Here is a 20,226-nt window from a genome sequence, read left to right as displayed (position 1 = left end):
GTTTCATATTTACCCGCAAAGTTAGTGCTCTGCACGCTGCATCTTAATTAATTTTTAAGCATCTGCAGGCACTGGGAGTGTGTGTGTGTGTTAGTAGCTGAGTTATGTCTGACTGTTTGTGACCCCACGGACTGTAGCTCACCAGACTCTTCTCTCCATGAAATTCTCTAGGCAAGAATACTGGAGTGGGTTGCCATTCCCTTATCCAGGGGATCTTTCCAACCCAGGGATAGAACCCAGGTCTCCTGCCTTGCGGGCAGACTCTTTACCATCTGAGCCACCAGGAAAGCCCTCCCTGGGAGTGTGGCTCCTGCCATTATGGTGCTCATTTTCTCCAGGTTTGCTTCACTTCTGTGATTCCATCAACTAAAACAATAAACATAATTGGAAGGGGAGTTTATAACCCAGCCATCATTATTTTGGAGTTCTCTGAGGGTCTTCTTATTTTGTAATGACTCTAGGTCTGATTAGTTTCCAATCTGTGATGATAAGTGCTAAGTGCTACTGTTAGCAGAGTCTTTATAGGAGTGACTATTTCAAAATGAAACTCTTCGTTGCAGTCTGGTTTTTGAGTCTCAAGGAGCTGCAGTATTTTATCCCCTTTCTGCTACAACTGTTTGAAGACAATTTAAGCATCTCCCCATGAAAGCTTTCAGAATGTTCCTAAAACCAGGTTTTCTTCAATTTGTGTTTATTTATGGAACCAATTGAGAAAGAAGATAGTTTGGAAGGAAAAATTTTAAAGAAGGTTCTAGTTAATTGAGATTTATGCTCACATGAATTTTCACATACCTAAGGTAAATGAGAATGAAGATATTTGGGGAAAAGAAAGGAAAAAATAATACTTTGATTATTCAAGGCTTATTGTATTACATGGATTTATACATATTTAATGAATTAGAACATAACATAAAATTATACTAAAGGTAAATTTAATTTTGATGATTCAAAAAGTAGTTCTGGGTCTTGTAATAAGTCAGGTTCTGTAAAGGTTTGTTCTTGCTAGAGGGTATAGAAGTTATGGAAGCTGTAAATGATTGAAGTATATATGTTTCTGTAGGTTGAATTTCTGAAAAAAAAAAGTTATGGAAACTTTTTTTCCTTATCATTTATCTCTTTCTCAACCACAGTTAAATGGTTAAAATATATATTTCTTTATCTTATTTTTTGCTAGAGTTTTCTGCTTTTTTGATTTGAGTAAATTAAAAGTTTATTATAAAGCAAGATCACTGTTGAAAATTCAAGAAATTATCTACGGAAATGACATAAAATGCATATTTTTGTCAAAGCAAAGAATAGGTGTTTGATAAAGTGAATCATAAACATTTTATTTATGTAAGAAGTATATATTGCAAGGATGGTATGATGTCACAGTATTCTTAATGCCACGTTAAAACAATACTGACACTGTCGTGCGAGCACAATTGTCAAGTGAGATGCCATTTAGTGGCAGCTCTTACAGACTGAAATTACTTCCCATTTTAAGTGCCTAGTGAACTATTTTCTTCTTAGGAAAAATGTCCTTTGCAATTATGCTATGTACAGGGTAGAGGAACATCTGGGATTTTTTTTTGCATTTTTGGGGGGTGGAGGGGGCTCATTCTGCCCATTCTACCATTATCTTTAATCTGAGGGATATACAGTACAAGTCTCTGAAACAGAAAACATTATAATCTGCATTATATACCTACAGAAGGAGGATATTCTCAATTAGGAGACAAACTATGTGATACTAATAAGATAATGGTGTCTCTTGTATAAACACAGATTATGTGTTGACATTATTAGAAAGGAGCTTCAAAACATTAAAAAAAAAAATACCCAGATTGCAGCCTGATAGAATGTACAACTGCAGCATTATCCAGCCTCTGCTGGAATCAGGAAATATTTATATTTTCTCTGAGTTTCTCACAGAAAATTCCACAAAGCATAATAGGAAGCTGTTTTATCATGAGTTATTGTCCAAGTTTGGAAGTCTAACAAAGGGTGTCCAATAGAGATTTGCACTTGTTGATAGGGTCAAGGAACATGGCATTTCATAGCTCTGTGGCAACCAGCCACTTTATGCTGGAATATAGCCTCCTCTCCCCACCCCCACCAAAGGGAGATCCACTCCTGGCTGGTGCATCAGACCCAGGGCTTATTCCTCTGGGAGGACTTAGCAGAGACACACTGTAGGCAAGTCTCCATGTGGGACTCATTCCAGACTGAAATAGCTTCCCTGTGATGTCTCCCTAGCTTTGTAGAAAGTGTGTATCCTTAAACAGTATACTTATTTGTTCCAAGACGAGCCAGATGGAAGGGCTAGTTTGATATTAGCCTCTAGAAACTCATTCTCCACATTTAGCCTTTCCTACTTAACTGTAACAAAGGAAAGGACTGATCTGGGCAACTGAGAGAAGAAACAGAATAAAAAGAAGAAAATAAGGAGTAGAATAGACAAGGATTGCCAGGTGATCTTGGGTGCATTTTTTCCTCTGAAATGGAAAAAAAAAATGTCTAAGCTATGTCTGAACTCCATGTTGTTATTAAGTTTCATTTTTGCAATGATTTTGTAACTCATATGTATATGTGTATTAGTGAAAATTGTATGTGTACAATAGGGTCTACCTTAGGAAGCCTATTAGGGTTTTTGAAAACAATACAGAAAAGTAAATGTTACATATAATCAAAATTACCCTTGAAAACCCTATAGTAGCTATAGTAGTTATTTGTTAGTCAGTGTTACTCGATAGCCTTTAGTTATTCAATTTCATCTCCAAATACAGTGACAAAATCATCACTAGATACTTTCCCAGACATGGTTGTTGTTTTTTTTCCTTTTGGCAATGGCTTTAATATTATTCACATACTTTTCTTATTTTAGCAACTCACATTGGCAATTTTAGGCTCAGTTGCATCCATTTCTGTCTAATATAAGTGATGGAACAGTGGTTTCCAAGTGCATATTGCTGAATTTTTGTATATTAAATCTATATATGTTGGCACTATTCTCTATATGTGTGCTTCACAGTAAACCCTTAGCATTTATAGATAATCTTTATTGGTTTCAACCATTCCTTGTCAATTCCATAGACCCATAACACACCCTAACTTATAATTTTGCCAAGGAACCTATATTAAATTCTGGGGAACCAACAAAAGAACACAGACCAGCTTTCTAAGACTTATTTTAAACAACTTTGATTTAAATTTATTAACATGCCAACCCCATTCACCTGGTTTGCAACTATGAAAGGATATTAAGTGGGAACATTTCTAGAATAAACTTATGTGAGTTTCATCTAGGTTCTGAATACCAGATGGAAGCAACTGAGCCAGAGAAAAATCAGCAGTAGCATTCTCATAATATTTTAGCATCATGGATCAAATTAGATTTTGCCTTCCTTTCTTCCTTAGAAATCCAGTAGACAAAAATGAGTCTTCTCAAAAGAATGGCCATAAACTCCAAAAGTGCAATCAGTGGAGAAAGGGGGTGAGACTGCCTTTGTAATGTGCAATCCTGTGGAATGCAATTAGACATTTTACAGCTACAGGAAGGTGTTTTTGACAACAGAGGGGAACTTGTATACTTTTCCCTCTGTCCTTCTTGTTTATTTTTTTCTGGTTCACCTAGTAGTAAGTCTTTTTTTTTTTTTTTTTTCAGAGCATCTGCCATGCCATCTGTCTCTTATAATATCTGGTGTTGATGGCATCATGTTTTCCAATACCAGAAAAAAATCACCCCCATGTCCCATTTTTTCTTTTTTATGCTGCTGTGTTCTTCCCAGTAGTCACTGACAGGTCCTTGAGTGTCATGATACTCATATTTTTAAGTCTCTCACTCCCATAAATCCCCCAAGTATACTTCACAATCTTCTCTTAAGCTCATTAGGCAAGAGAAAGTTGATTCCATCATGAATCATGTTGGACATGGATAGACACAGAGCACTTGTGTGCCTGAGGGCCTGCACGAGAAGTTTTTTGGTGTGGTTTTCAGTCATTCCCGAGGGCCAGACTACTCATACATATTCTTCTTACTGCTCTAGGGATGAGGGGACTGGGCATGATTATGGTCATGAAAGGAACTTATAAACCATGTACCACTTGTGAATAATAGAAAAAAGAAGGGACCCATTTTAGTTTACATAGCTTTTTGAAAGAAGAAAAGCCACTAAATTCATTGATCTGGGAATATTATGATGTTTTAAATGAAATTACATTTTAATTAAACTTTTATTTTAAAAAAATGCTTGGAATTGAGCCCTCTAACTTTTATTTATTTAGAATTTTTTGCCAAAACTAGTTAATCTTACAAACTCCCTAAGTCATTAGATGTTATTCCCAACCTAATTACAGTTCAAATTATTTATTTATTTTCCTGCTAGTAGGTCAACACAGACATAAAACAACCCAGATGTCTTATTTCAAAAAAGAGGGACAAGATCAAAGTTAGCATTGCTTAATTCCCATAACATCATCATGTCAAACAACCTATTCCATAAAAATTTGCTTCTTTCAATACCATCTTTTTTTACTGTCCCCATGTGCCAGCAGGAATCTATTGATATTCAGGAAACTAGGACATCCTTCCAATGACAGCGCAGGAAATACCAGAGTGGCAAACATTTCAGCATCCCAAATTTTCTGTACTTTTTCAGTTCCAGAACATTGGATCTGGATTTTTAGCATCTAAAGGAAAGTTTTCAGAACAAAAATTTAATGACTTCCCTCACCAAGGCTAGAAATGGGGCTTCTCAAGTTGCACAGTGGTAAAGATTTCACCTGCCAATGAAAGAGACACAATAGACGCAGGTTTGATCCCTGGGTTGGGAAGATCCTCTGAGGTAGGAAATGGCAAGCCACTCTAGGATTCTTGCCTGGAAAATTACATAGACAGAGGAGTCTGTTGGGCTACAGTCTATGGGGTCTCGAAGAGTCAGCACGACTGAGCAACTGAGCAAACACATACAGACCTATAAGTATTATCTAACCACCGTGGATCATACCGTCTGCCTTTATATTTTACTGTCTTCCCTGAAAAACACCCTATATGTGTCCCCCAAAAAGCATAATAGCAGGAAGAAATCTGCAAATATTCTATAAGAGTGCTGTTCCATAGACATATTTTGAAAGCCATATATGTACTTTCAATTTTCTATTACTTATATTTTAAAGGTAAAAAGAAACATGAGATTAACTATAAAATATATTTTAATTTAAGCCAATATATTAAAAAATTCCAACATATAATCAATATAAAATTTTGAGGGGATATTTTGCCTTTATTTCATAATAAGTCTTTGAAATCTGTTATGTACTTCATACTTATTTTGTTGTTCAATCAATAAGTCATGCCTGACTCTTCACAACCTCATGGACTGCAGCATGCCAGGCTTCTCTATCCTCCACTGTCTCTCAGAGTTTGCTCAAACTTGTGTCCATTGAGTCAGTGATGCCATCCAACCATCTTATCCTCTGTTACCCCCTTCTCCTCCTTCCCTCAGTCTTTCTCAGCATCAGGGTCTTTTCCAATGAGTCGGCTCCTCACATCAGGTGGTCAGAGTATTAGAGCTTCAGCATCAGTCCTTCCAGTGAATGTTTAGGGTTGATTTCCTTTAGGATTGACTGGTTTGATTTCCTTGCGGTCCAAGGGACTCTCAAGAATCTTCTCCAACACCACAGTTCAAAAGCATCAATTCTTCAGTTCTGAGCCTTCTTTATGGTCCAACTCTGACATCCATATATGACTATTGAAAAAACCATAGCTTTGACTAGACAGACCTTTGTCGGCAAAGAAATGTCTCTGCTTTTGAATACGCCATCTAGGTTGGTCATAGCTTTTCTTTCAAGGAGCAAACATCTTTTAATTTCATGGCTGCAGTCACCATCTGCACTGATTTTGGAGCCCAAGAAAATAAAGTCTGTCACTGTTTCCATTTTTCCCCCATCTGTTTGCCATGAAGTGATGGGACCAGATGCCATGATCTTCATTTTTTGAATGTTGAGTTTTAAGCCAATTTTTCTACTCTCTCACCTTCATCAAGAGGCTCTTTAATTCATCTTCGCTTTCTTCCATTAAAGTGGTATCATCTGCATATCGAGGTTATTGATATTTCTCCCAGCAAACTTGAATCCAGCTTGTGCTTCATCCAGCCCAGCATTTCATATGATGTGTTCTCCATTTAAGTTAAATAAGAAGGGTGACAATATACAGCCTTGAAATACTCCTTTCTGGATTTTGAACCAGTCCGTTGTTCCATGCCCACTTACAGCACATCTTAATTTGGGCCAGCCACATTTCAAGTACTCAATAACCACATAGTGGCTACTATTTCACCACACAAGTCTTTAAACTCTAGTTCAAGTCTAGCAGAACACCAGACACATAATAAGTCCTCAATAAATATTTGTTGTATGGATGGGTGCATGGAGGGATGATTAGATGGATGAGTGAACAAGTCGTTTTAGTGAATGAATGAAGCTGAATGAAACTAAAGTTAAATAGATACATCTTCATTTTTCTCCTTGAAAACCTATTTTGGTTTCCTAATATCGCTGTGATTGGGGGCCGGAGGGATTGGGGGCAGGAGGAGTAGGGGACGACAGAGGATGAGATGGCTGGATGGCATCACTGACTCAATGGACGTGAGTTTGAGTGAACTCCGGGAGTTGGTGATGGACAGGGAGGCCTGGCGTGTTGCAATTCATGGGGTCACGAAGAGTCCGACACGACTGAGCGACTGAACTGAACTGAACTGAACATCTGTGAATATTCTGGTACTCGATCTGGTTCAGCATATTTCAGGGTGATACTAAGGATAGATTGCTGGCAGAGAGTCCCAGGACACTGTGACATTCCATTTCTCCTCATCTGCCTTAACGGCAGCATGAGATGCCAGATCTCTCTCCAGAAATCTGCTTGATGCCTAAAGGAGCAGAAATGAATGGAGGGATGATTCTTGGGCAGTTCAGTTGCCCCTGAGGATTACTATATCAGATTTAAAATTATCTAACCCATTTCATTTATGACCTTGGCCAGGATACTCTGAGGCCTCTGGTATTGATCAGATCAATTTAACCTCCTGGCTTGAAAGGCTGGGACAGCTGAATTTTCAAGAAATTAATTTGGAAAAAAATGGTTTTCCTATCCAAGAGGATGAGCCAAACCCTACCAAGGCCATAGTTAAAAAAAAAAAAAAGTGTTCCAAGTTTACTAAATCAGTTTTATTTCCATTTTAACTGTGAATTCACCAAACATTTTACTGCCACTTTAGACTTATTCATCTGATGTTTTATCCTTTACAGAATACCAAGTCATGTCATTAAAAAAAATTATTTTCATTCATTCTAAGAAATAACGTTTGGAAATTGTTGCAATGTTCTTCCAGTGTCTGGTGTTTGCCTGTGTTTTTGTTGTTGTTGTGTTAGAAAAAATCTCATGTTTCTACCATTGTAAGCTTCTTTCTCTTTAGGACAATATTTCTGTAAAATGATCTGGGGGACATCAGATGGACACAGCATTAAATTCTGGCTTTGCTACCTGTGTATACCTAGGACACGTTATTACCCTCACTGAAGCTCAGTCTCTTCATCCGAAAATGCAGGTAACACATATAGTGATTTCTGAAGAAGTTAACAGTGTGGATACAGCATCTCACTCACAGTAGGGGAAAGAAACGTAAGCCTCATTTCTAGAATGCCCCATACAACACACATGCACATAAAACTCCCCTTTCTCTGGATCTCTCTCAAAGGTGAGCATAGGAGATGACTAAGACCCTAAAATTCTAATGTGATGAAAATCAAATGAAGACGGCCACGATGCAACATCAACCAGGGTCTGTGGTGAGGCCATGTAGAAACATGGTACACAGTTAGCAATGGAATCTTCTTCTAGCTCATTTTTTCTCCTTGAAATTTTGTTCTGAGATCCTCCAGGCCCTTTAAAATTATTCAATTATAGATTTTCCAGGGTTAATTTATTTAGTCAAAGGTCATCTTGAGCCTGTGGTTTTATTTTCAAAAGTGTCTCTAAAGAAAAAACTCAATAATAGGATCCACTCATTTGTTCAGTTGACGTTTTTTGAATCTCTGCACTAGCCGACAGAAGGTGCCTGGGTCAATAGCACACTTGCTCTATTGGAAAGACTCAAGCACAAATCTACCTGGCCATTAACTGCAGCTCACTAGTTAGCTTGATGTGCAGCTGTGGACTCTGCATTTTTGAGGATTTTTGAGGCCAGAATGGGATCACCAGTGGGTGACTGATTTAAGAATACATTTAACAATAAAAAACATACAAAAAAATACTTATAAGTCTCACACAGTTCACATATATTTAGTGTATCTTGACTGTTTCATGTTTCATGCCATAAGCAAATGGATGCATTGTGAATATCATCCTTTCCTCAATGCTCAGTGCACACATTGTCTCCTATGTCCATGGCCCCCATGACTCAGAGATTATTAATCCACTTAGTCTTACTATAAACATGATGTTAATTTTACCTGTCTCACAAGCTCCTTGTTTCTCTACCCAGTATCATTCATCTTCTTTACATTTCTTACTTTCTTGAGCAGAACTGAATAATCTTAAGTAACACAGAAAAGGCACATTACAGACATGATAGAGTTCACCACCCTTAGTTGTTGGCATGCTGTCTCAGATTTGCAGAGTAAATTTCTAGGGCAACTGGAAAAATTTCCAGAGTTTGGACCATGGATGACTGTGGTATCCATCTATCAAGAGCAGAGCCCTGGTTAACAAGTTTTCATTTTCCAAACAGATCCCTTAGAGAGAACAGGAGTTTTAGAACACACTGATACTGAGAAGTTAAGATTGCCAAGGCTGCAGAAAATACATGACAAGCTGGCTTTAAAGGAAACTATATTCCCAATAATTATTTGTAATCATTTAAGGGTGTATCTTGTGCTTTCTTGGGAAGCCAGATACTCCCAACCACATTTAATAAATTTCTGTTGCAAAGGAGGATCCTGGTGATATTCTATGCAGTTTACCTACTTCCTCTATTCTCTTTCCCTTTTTCCCCTTTCCTCACATCTTCAGTTGACAGTGAAGACAGATGCAACTGCTCTCATTAGTAAGACACAAAAGGAGAAACAATGTGGGCCATGTGTCTGGAGGCCCATTCTACCTCCTCACCACAAATATGTGGTCTCCACCAAGCTCAGAAAGGGTGATCTTTCGGGTTTTGTTTTTAGTTAAGGAAAAATAGAGAGTGGAAACGGCTTCTGCTCACCCTAGCTATCAGGTGGAAAGAGAACTGCTTAGTATTCTGGGGCTGTGGGTTTGTGACTCATGTGAGCTTCCTTCTGTGTGAGCTGTCATCTCCCTGAAAGTTGCTGGAGTGTGACAAGAGTCACCTCCACATTCTGAGGGGATGTTGCCTCAGTCTCAGGGGCATTCATCTCTACAAGCTCCTCATGGTGCTGTAGCTGATCTGCAGTCCCATGGGTATAGGACTCTGAGACTAGCATTGTCCAGCTCTTCAGCCCGGATAGGTGGGGCTATGGGTTTAAGCTGCCTGTCAAAGCAGAGTCTAGATCAGGGTTTACTAGCATGTGGATTCAGTGAGCTGAATGAGCTCCTGTGTCATTGCTTATGTGGAATTCTCAGACAATGGGGATAAACAAATACCCTTAAGTCTCTCTCTTACTTTCTGTAAAAATGAAGTAATGAGAGACTCAATGGCTTGTTTTAAAGCCCTCCTGGGTGTTGAATACGTGTAGTGAAATAATATGGGATCTACAATCAGAGGCTGAGGATACTAGTGTTAGGTGTGTGAACTTGCTTGAGCTGCTCAGAGTTTCTGCAGCTCAGTTTTTCATTTGGAAAATGGGAAGAATAAAAAAAAGTACCTTGTCTAGCTATTTCCAAGATTGTTGTGATGATAATATAAGTGGAAATGTTGGATTAATTGTAATTTGTAACATCTGTACAAATATTTTGAGATTATCACTGTTACATGTGTGTGTACATGTAATAAGATGTCACACCTGAAGTTTCAACCAGACATCGAGACACAACAAAATTTCAAAGAGAGATGTCAAATCTCCATTTCTGTACTTGCAAAGGAAAAAGACAAGAGCTGACTCCACAACTTTTTCTTCCCCTGATATTTTATTTTAAAAAATCAGAAACCTGCAGGAAGGTTGAAAAAATAAACAGCCAAGTCTTCACCTCGATTTACCAAACCGTGCTATATTCGCCTCTATTTTGCTCTCTCTTGTACTCTCACAGTATGACCTTTCACCCATAAATACTTTCTTCTCTCTCCTGAGACTTGGCATTCTTCCACACAAGCATCATGCACTCATCATACTCAAGAATGTTAACACTGGTACACTGCTGTTACCTATACAAACAATACTCAAATTTCCTAAACTCTCCTTTAAGGATTTTGTTGTTGTTTGAGAGGGAGGTGAGTTTGTGATTTGATTAAGAATCACACATTACATTAAGTTGTCATGGCTTTTAAATCTTTTTTAGTCTAAAATGTTTCCTCCACCTTGTTTTCTCTTTGATGACAATGACCTTTTTAAGAAAAATGTAAGCCAGTTGTTTTCCAGAATGTCTCTTCAGTCTGGATTTGTCTGATTGTTTTATCATGATTAGATTAAGATCAAGCATCTTTGGCAAGAAGATTACACAGATCATGCTGGGTCCATCTCAGTGTGTCTCTCAGGGGGCCCTGGGGGGGGTCACTTTCCATTCTTGGCCATGTTAAAGTTGATCACTCGGTTAAGATGATGTCTCAGTTTTCTCCACCATGATGGTATCTTTAAGACTTGGCAATGAATAAATAAGTTGGGGTGTGATTCTTCGAGACCATGTGAATAGCCTTGTTGCTCACCACCTGGAGTAGGCATCCACTGCCGATCTCTGCCTGCAGCAGTAATTAACAGTAGAAAGTTATTACAATTACCCTTCCCCATTTATGGGCTTCCCTGATGACTCAGCAGGTAAAGAATCTGCCTGCATTGCAGGAGACACAGGAGATGCAGGTTTGATCCCTTTTCAGGAAGATCGCCTGGAGGAGGAAAATGGCAACCCACTACAGTATTCTTGCCTGGGAAATCCCATGGAGAGAGGAGCCTGGCAGGCTACAGTCCAAAGGTTCACAAAGAGTCAGACACGACTGAGGCATTCTGCCACAAAGAGGAAATTTCCCCTCACTCTAAGTTCCATGCCTCTCCCTTCAATTTGCTTCAGGAAAATAAAGGTTGAAAGAGAGGATCTAGTGGGAAGGGTATAGCTGGAAAAACTACACTGTGATACCTAGTTGGGGGTGGAGACCATGACCATCTAGGTCGGGGAGTAAAGAGGCTTGGGAGCTGACTCACCCCTGGCAAACCTAGAGACAGAGAAGTGGGCTGAGTCTCTACTTAATGGTACAGCCAGAGAGTGTACCCTCCCTGGAGGTGTCCAGGAGGGCAACTTTGAATATTTCCTGTGGGGGGTCATCTTGGGTCTGTCCTCCAGGAGAATAGTGGGGGCTGGAGCTGGACACCCAGAGCCAGTAGGAGAAGGGTTCACAGGAGAGGCAGAAAGTAGAGAAATAGCGAAGCCAGCCATGCCCCCCCTCATTACCCTCTGCTGCAGCCATTAGTCTAAGCAGGTCCCAGCTGGGACAGGGAAAGGAATTTGAGTTTGTAATTTTGATTGACATCTCTAAAGGCTGTGTTTATGATCTAAAAGGATGTCAGGACTGTTCATTACCCAAGAGTGGGCCGAAAAATTGTGAGACAGCCTGAGTTTTCATCAGGGTCAAGGTTTCATTGTTCCCACTGAATGTAAAGGGGCAGTAGGAGATTTAAAAATAAAACAGGGTCATAATTACATTATCATGAGTCATGCTCATTCCACATACTAGTTATATATGTTTAAATACCTGATTTTAAGTTGATCTTACTTAAATTACACATAAAAAAATTAACTTTTCTATTAGCTTCAGAAAACAAATTTGTTTGCTTTATAAGAAAATATCATGTCCAATATAATTGGAAGTTCAGGAAAATCTTCATGCTAAAGATTTAAGTCACTGCAAATTATAAAATAAGGCCCTTGACCACTTGTTTAAAATGTGTACATTGAACACAGATATCTTTGTACCTCATGAACACTACCCAGGCATCTGAGGACTTTTGAAAGTGTCACTATTTTGGGGAGTGTTTGTTAGTATTCAAATACTAAAAAAGATTATAAGGCACAAAACCTCCGCTTCTGCAGTTTGAACTTGATCCATCCTTTCTAAATGCATTTTTATGTTAGATTTTATTTATTTGTTTTAAATTCTGAAAGATGACCAGTGTGACTAGCTTCAGTGAAACCAATCTTACCATAGTAATTACTAACTGAGATCCCTTTAGACAATTTTCTAAAATCCTAGTGGAGTCAACTCAAAATTTACTTATACAATAAAATTCATTTTTGTTGTTTTTTTAAGGACCAGTAGATAGACTGTGTGGGTACAGGGAAACAATAGAAAGGAAAGGAAAGTTTAGAATTATCAATATTCTCTTTCACTTGGACAAAAAAGGAAAATATATCACTAGCATGGAAACTGGAAGCATGTTTGGTGATAGAATGAACCTAATTATCCCCAGAAATGAGTGTTTTTATCTAGTAAGACAAGAAGAAAAAGACAAAATGACATGAGAATTCACACAAAACTTAACAGAAAGGAAAAAATGGAGATATGGGGACCAAAAAGAAAAATTGGGAAGGAAAAAAGGATGAAATTTTATTTCTCTCATCCATTTCTCCTACTCCCTTCTCAGGCACAGTGTCAATCTTGCAAACTCCTTCCTCAGAACACCTACAGACATTTTAATGTCATTGTACCATATTCAGGATGGCCCAGAGAACAGCATGATACAATAAAAAAAAATACTCAGGTCTAAAACATGTCTCATTTCTTTATTCATATTCAGCTAATATTTGTGAATGCCTGCTGCACTGTACATTGTCCTTGATGCATGGGACAGACAAGAGAAAAAAAATAGACAAAGATCCCCATCCTTGAGGGACACATTCATTCTATCAGGAGAGACAGGAAATAAACACGAAAACAATAAAAATGAACTTATATAGACTATCGTGTGTGTGTGTGGGTGTGTGTGTGTCAGTTGCTCAGTTGTGTCCAACTCTGCTACCCCCTGGACTTTAGCCAGCCAGGCTCCTCTATCCATGGAATCCTCCAGGTAAGAATACTGGAGTGGGTTGCCATTTCCTTCTCCAGGGGATCTTCCCAAACCAGGGATTGAAGCTGGGTCTCCTGCATTGCAGGCAGATTCTTTACCATCTGAGCCACCAGGGAACTCCATGTATAATATTAGAAAGTGCTAAGTGTTATTGAAAAAAGAAAAATTAGAACAGGGTAGCATGAATGGGGATGTTTGGAGTCAGGAGTGGTCACTGAGAAGAGACTTGAAGGAGTAAAGTGAGTAATTGAAGGTAGTTAAGGACAGTGTTTCTGGCTAGAGACACAGTATAGAGACACTAAGATGGGAGAAGCCCACTGTGTTTGGGGAACATTAAGCACACCGATGTGGCTGCCAAGTGAGAAAGAAGTATAGGAAAAGTTGAGTTTAGAGAGATTACAGGGGCCAGATCTTTGGGGACTCACTGAATTTTGGAAAAAGAAGTGATGTGATTTGACTTACATTTCTAAAGAATCTCTTTGGCCTGGAATTAAAATAAGTTATAAAGGGGCAAATGTAGGAGCCAGGAGATACGGTCAGAAATAATTGTAACAATCTAGAAGAGAGACGGGGCTTCCCATGGCATAGTGGTAATGACTCCACCTGCCAGTGCAGGAGATCCAGGGCAGGAGACATGAGTTTGATCCCTGGGTAGGGAAGATCCTTTGGAGTAAGAAATGGCAACCCACTCCAGGATTCTTGCCTGGAAAATCCCATGGACAGAGGAGTCTGGTGGGCTACAGTCCATGAGGTTGCAAAGAGTCGCAACTAAGCACCTAAGCACACAGGCACACAGGTGAGAGATGATGGTGGCTCAGATGAAGGCGCTAGCTGTGGAAGTGTAAAGCTGGTCTAATTTGAAGAAGTACTGAATGCAGAGTCAGAAGTTCCTGGTGAACTAGATGTGTGTAACAGAAAGAACGGAGTGAAGAATGATGCCAAGGTTTTTGACCTGAGTAAGCAGAAGAATGGAGTTGCCATCAGCTGATATGGGGAATACCACAGGTGATGGTGGCTTGTTGGGGAAGATCAGGAGCCTGGGCTTAGTCATCTTGAGGTTGAGATGTTCATGAGACATCTAAGTGGAGATGTTGAGTAGGCTGTTGGACACTGAATCTGAAACTCAGGAGACAGCCTTGGGATGGGGATGCAGATTGGAGGTTACCTGCATGTAAATGGTATTAATGCTTTGAGAACTGATAAAATCACACAGGGAGTAAGAATACAAAGAAAGATTTTTAAAATATGAAAAAGAATATAGAAAGAAAGGACAAAGGACTAAGACCTGGAGATTCCAGTATGAGGAAGTTGTGGGCATGGGGAGAAGAGTGTGCTGCTCAAGGATAAGGTAAAGAAAACATATCAAGGGGGAGGAAGTAATAAATTGTATCAGATGCTACTGATAGGTCAAGTAAGGTGAGAACTGAAAATTGTTCATTGGTATCTATAGTGTGGAGATCGTCAATAACTTTGACAAACAGCAGTTTGGGTGAAATAGGGAGTGGATGAGGAAATAAAAGGCATCTGATCTCTGAGTCTTGGTTTCCTCACTGGAAAGCAGTGAGGAAACCTCTTGATTTAGGAAGACCGAGTAATATATTTCTGCCCTCTTTACAAAATAAAAAATAAAAAGCCTCTTTGCAAAAAACCACCCAATAAATAGTGCTAACGCCCAAAAAAGATGGCCTCTTCATTATAGGGCTTCCCTGGTGGCTCAGAGGTTAAAGCGTCTGCCTCTAATACCGGAGACCTGGGTTCGATCCCTGGGTCAGGAAGATCCCCTGGAGAAGGAAATGGCAACCCACTCCAGTATTCTTGCCTGGAGAATCCCATGGATGGAGGAGCCTGGTGGGCTACAGTCCATAGGGTCGCAAAGAGTCAGATACGACTGAGCGACTTAACTAACTAACTTCATTATAGGGGACTGGAATGCAAAAGTAGGAAGTCAAGAGATACATGGAGTAACAGGTAAATTTGGCCTTGGAGTACAAAACCAAGCAGAGCAAAGGCTAACAAAGTTTTGCCAAGAAACCGCACTGCTCATAACAAAAACAACAGCTGGTCTTCGAACAACACAGAGAAGACTCTACACATGGACATCACCAGATGGTCAATACCAAAATCAGAATGATTATATTCTTTGCAGCCAAAGATGGAGAGACTCCATATAGTCAGCAAAAACAAGACCAGGGGCTGACTATGGCTCAGATCATGAACTCCTTACTGCCAAATTGAGACTTCTATTGAAGAAAGTAGGGAAAACCACTAGACCATTCAGGTGTGACCTAAATCAAATCCCTTACGATTATACAGTAGAAATGACAAAAGATTCAAAGAATTAGATCTGATAGACAGAGTGCCTAAAGAACTATGGATGAAGGTTTATGACATTGTACAGGAGGCAGTGATCAAGACCATCCCTAAGAAAAAGAAACACAAAAAGGCAAAATGGTTGTCTGAGGAGGCCTTGCGAATAACAGAAAGGAAGAGAAGCAAAAGGCAAAGGAGAAAAGGAAAGATATGCCCATTTGAATGCAGAGATCCAAAGATCAGCAAGGAAAGATAAGAAAGCCTTCCTCAGTGATCCGAGCAAAGAAATAGAGGAAAACAATAGAATGGGAAAGACTAGAGATCTCTTCAAGAAAATTAGAGATACCAAGGGAACGTTTCAGGCAAAGATGGTCCTGATAAAGGACAGAAATGGTATGGACCTAACAGAAACAGAAGATATTAAGAAGAGGTGGCAAGATAACACAGAAGAACTATACAAAAAAGATCTTCATGACCCAGATAATCATGATGGTGTGATTACTCACCTAGAGCCAGACATCCTGGAGTGCAAAGTCAAGTGGGCCTTAAGAAGCTAGTGGAGGAGATGGAATTCCAGTTGAGCTATTTCAAATCCTAAAAGATGATGCTGTGAAAGAGCTGCACTCAATATGCCAGCAAATCTGGAAAACTCATCAGTGACCACAGGACTGGAAAAGGTCAGTTTTCATTCCAATCCCAAAGAAGGGCAATGCCAAAGAATGTTTATACTCCAACTCTCAAATCCATACACGACTACTGAAAAAAACCATAGCTTTGACTAGACGGACCTTTGTTGGTAAAGTAATGTTTCTGCTTTTTAATATGCTGTGTAGGTTGGTCATAGCTTTTCTTAGAAGGAGCAAGCATCTTTAACTTCATGGCTGCAGTCACCATCTGCAGTGATTTTGGAGATCCAACCAGTCCATCCTAAAGGAAATCAATCTTGAATGTTCACTGGAAGGACTGATGCTGAAGCTGAAACTCCGATACTTTGACCACCTAATGGGAAGAACCGACTCATTGGAAAAGACCCTGATGCTGGGAAAGACTGAGGGCAGGAGGAGAAGGGGATGACAGCGGATGAGATGGCTGGATGGCATCACTGACTCAATGGACATGAGTTTGAGTAAACTGCAGGGGTTGGTGATGGACAGGGAGGCCTGGCTTGCTGCAGTCCATGGGGTTGCAAAGAGTCGGACGTGACTGAGCGACTGAACTGAACTGAAATAACATACAAGGAGCAGAAACAGAAACTTTCTTTCTGATGAAAGTAGCAGACAACTGGAAACCTGGACCAATATTTATGAAAATGGAATAGAGATGGAGGAATTGAAAATGGCTTAGTAAAACTGAGGAAAGATTTATTCAAAGTATACCTATAGGTAAGAAGCAAGTTAATTTGTATGGCACAACCTCAGAAAACCTCAGAAAACCTCAGAAAGGTTAAAGCATTAGAGGCACAAATGCCACAGAAGATGAAAGTTAGGTGTGAACTAGAAACAAGGCAGTTGTTCAAAAAACTTTATAGAACCATTAGAGCTCTAGGTCCCCAGGTCTGGAGGCAGGGTCCTGCCTTTCCCCTCCAATGAAGGAGGCAAGAGATACATTACATCAAGAAACAGTTGAGATGCTGTAGTCTGAGGGGTACCAGACACAGAGGAAGGTGAAGCCAGGCTGAAAAAAAAATTATAAATTCTGAGATCCCTAGACCTCCTCTCCTCTCATTTACCTCCAGGTCACTAACAACCAAGATACACTTTCCCAAACAGAAAATAATAGAATATTACTCTGGAGAAAATTAACCATCCCAGAAAAAAATATCTTAAAGATCTTGACATTTTTGTGGAAGAAAACTCCATTGGGAAAAAGTGGCAGGTGCCTTAATCGCTCCCACAATGACAAATGCTATCCACACACAATTTTAGTGCTTTACTCTTAAACATGAACAGAAATCCAAGAATCACCTGACATTCAAAGAAAGCTGCTGATCTGTAGGAGAAAAAAAAAAAAGAGCTCAAGTAAATAGAAGAAAAGAAAACAGAGTAATGCAGAGAGATATAAAAATGTTCAAAGAAACTATAATTAATATACTTGGTGAGATAAGAGAAGATATTGTATCAATGAAACAAGAACAGGATCAAAGAGAACAAAAACAACAGAAGTGGAAAACATCTTAAATATTTAAAATATAATAGCTAATTTTTTAAAAAATCAATAAAGATGTTGGATATTAAATTTGAGGACATATTCCAGACAGTAGGGGAAAAAATGGATAATAGAAGTGAAAAGATAAGAAAATTAGGATTCTTGGGAATTCCTTGGTGATCCAGTGGTTAGGATTCTGGGCTTTCTCTGCAGAGGGCCTAGGTTCAATCCCTGGTTGGAGAAGTAAGATCCCACAAGCTGTGTAGCTAAAAAATAATAATAATGATAAGATTATATCCAGGAAGTCCAACATTTATTTAACTAAAAGACCTTTAAATAGAAAATAGATTAAATGGAAGAGAAAGTGAAAGTGAAGTCGCTGAGTCATGTCTGACTCTTTGCTACCCTGTTTACTATAGCCCACAGGGCTCCTCTGGCCATGGAATTTTCCAGACAAGAATACTGGAGTGGGTTGCCCTCTCCTTCTCCAGGGGATCTTCCCAACTCAGGAATCAAACTCGGGTCTCCCTCCTTGCAGGCAGACTCTTTACTATCTGAGTCACCAGGGAATCCCTAAATGGAAGAGAGGTAGTTATCAAAAGGAAAAAAAAAAAAAAGAAAATTTCCAAATTTAAAGAACATGAATCTCTAGATCAATAGGGCCCACCAAGTACCCAGGACAATAAATAGATCAAGTCCCATACAAAGTAACGTTATAATGAAATTTCACAAGTGAAAAGATAAGGAAAAGCACCCCAAAATAGTCCAGAGATTTCACAGCATGTACACAAAAAGGACTGAGAATAAGGATCATCTAGGGGTTCTCAACAGCAAAATTGAGATATAGAACATCATGCAACAAGGTTTCAAAGTTCTTAGAAAAAAAAAATGGAAGGCAAACTGTCAACCAGGAGTGAGGAAATAATATCTTTTTGACTTTCTTATCTCCCAAACATAATTCCTCAAAAGCTACTGGAAAATGGGCTCCATCATAAAAAAATAAATAAATAAAAGAGGAGAAAGAGAACAACGAAGAGGAAGCCATGGATCCAACCCATTCAAGTGGAAAAGGGCATTTCCAGGATGACATAGCCAGAGGCGACATACAGCAGGCACAGAGTGCACCAGCGCAGGCTGTGATGGGAGGATGGGGGCCTTAGATGGGATGTTGCCAGGAAAAATGGGGAACTGAATTTCCCACAGACTTAACCAAAACAGAAAGCTGTATCTTTAGAGAAAGTGTTAGTTGCTCAGTCATGTCTAACTCTGCGACCCCATGGACCATAGCCCACCAGGCTCCTCTGTCTATGAAATTCTCCAGGCAAGAATACTGGAGTGGGTTGCCATATACTTGCACAAACTACAGGAAGTGTAATGAAGTAATTGTCAACTAAAGGAAAATGAAAAGGTATAGAAGGCAGGAAGTGTAATCATTGTAAACTACTCTGCTCAGCAGTGGACATTAAGTATCAGGCATTGAAATGAACACAGAGAATATGAGCTGAACCCTAAACTGAGATGTGAATATATTGGGAAGATAGGATAGACAGGTGTATGGCAGGAGCTAAAACTCTCACCTCCACAAGAAGTCAGTGGATAATGTCTTTACAAAGCTGGGCCAAGAGAGTAATGTGTACATATTGTTGAGAAACATAGAGATTAATATCAGAATAAACAGCTACATATATGCTGGACGTGGTTTCCACCTCCGGGGTGCAGGCACAGTAGAAAGGATGCTGCTTTGTTTACGAGCTTTTTGGCATCGACTCTTTAAACACTGTGTGTTACTTTGATAAAGCTACAGATTAAAACAATAACCACACACATATACAGAAGTGAGATAAAAATGCCAGTGGTATTGAGTTGTCAATATTAACTATGATACTGTGGCTGTCAAGTCCAGGCACAGTGCTGGGAGGTTAGAAATACACATTCAGTGCTAATTTTCCTACCCAGAGTCCATGATGAGAAGCCAACCCATTTCTCATCACATCCCTCCAGAAATATGCCAGCACTAGAGACCCACCCAGCACTTTCTAAACAAGCCGTGCCAGACTCCCTCCCTTGGCGGCCTCCAGAGCAGGCTGTGCTGGATAACCCATTGTAAGATGAAAAGAAAACATAATTTCCATTTATTTTATATATCATTATTTTTAAAGTTTCTATTTATTGTGTATATTTTATCTTTTCTGTTTTTAAGCTATCCACTGGTTTAATTTCAGACATTCAAAAGCAGCAAAAATATATAGAAGATTCCTATCTACCCCATACTCAGATTCCATAAGTGTTTTCAGTTTCAGTTCAGTTGCTCTGTTGTGTACGACTCTTTGCAACCCCATGGTCTATAGCATGCCAGGCCTCCCTGTCCATAGCCAACTCCTGGAGTTTACCCAAACTCATGTTCATTGAGTCAGTGATGCCATCCAACCATCTCATCCTCTGTCATCCCCTTCTCTTCCTGCCCTCAATCTTTCCCAGGATCAGGGTCTTTTCTAATGAGTCAGCTCTTCGCATCAGGTGGCCAAAGTATTGGAGTTTCAGCTTTAACATTGGTACTTCCAATGA

The 20,226-nt window shown here is 39.4% G+C and overlaps 1 protein-coding gene across 4 annotated transcripts in view; it reads left to right on the top strand.

Moving 5' to 3' along the window:
* Positions 1–20,226, top strand: part of KCNAB1 (potassium voltage-gated channel subfamily A regulatory beta subunit 1) — a 480,074-nt gene that overhangs the window by 412,510 nt on the left and 47,338 nt on the right. The window lies entirely within an intron of this gene.

This window comes from Ovis canadensis, chromosome 1 (assembly GCF_042477335.2).
Source record: "Ovis canadensis isolate MfBH-ARS-UI-01 breed Bighorn chromosome 1, ARS-UI_OviCan_v2, whole genome shotgun sequence".
Taxonomy (NCBI): domain Eukaryota; kingdom Metazoa; phylum Chordata; class Mammalia; order Artiodactyla; family Bovidae; genus Ovis; species Ovis canadensis.
This window is presented reverse-complemented; position numbering and strand designations above follow the sequence as displayed.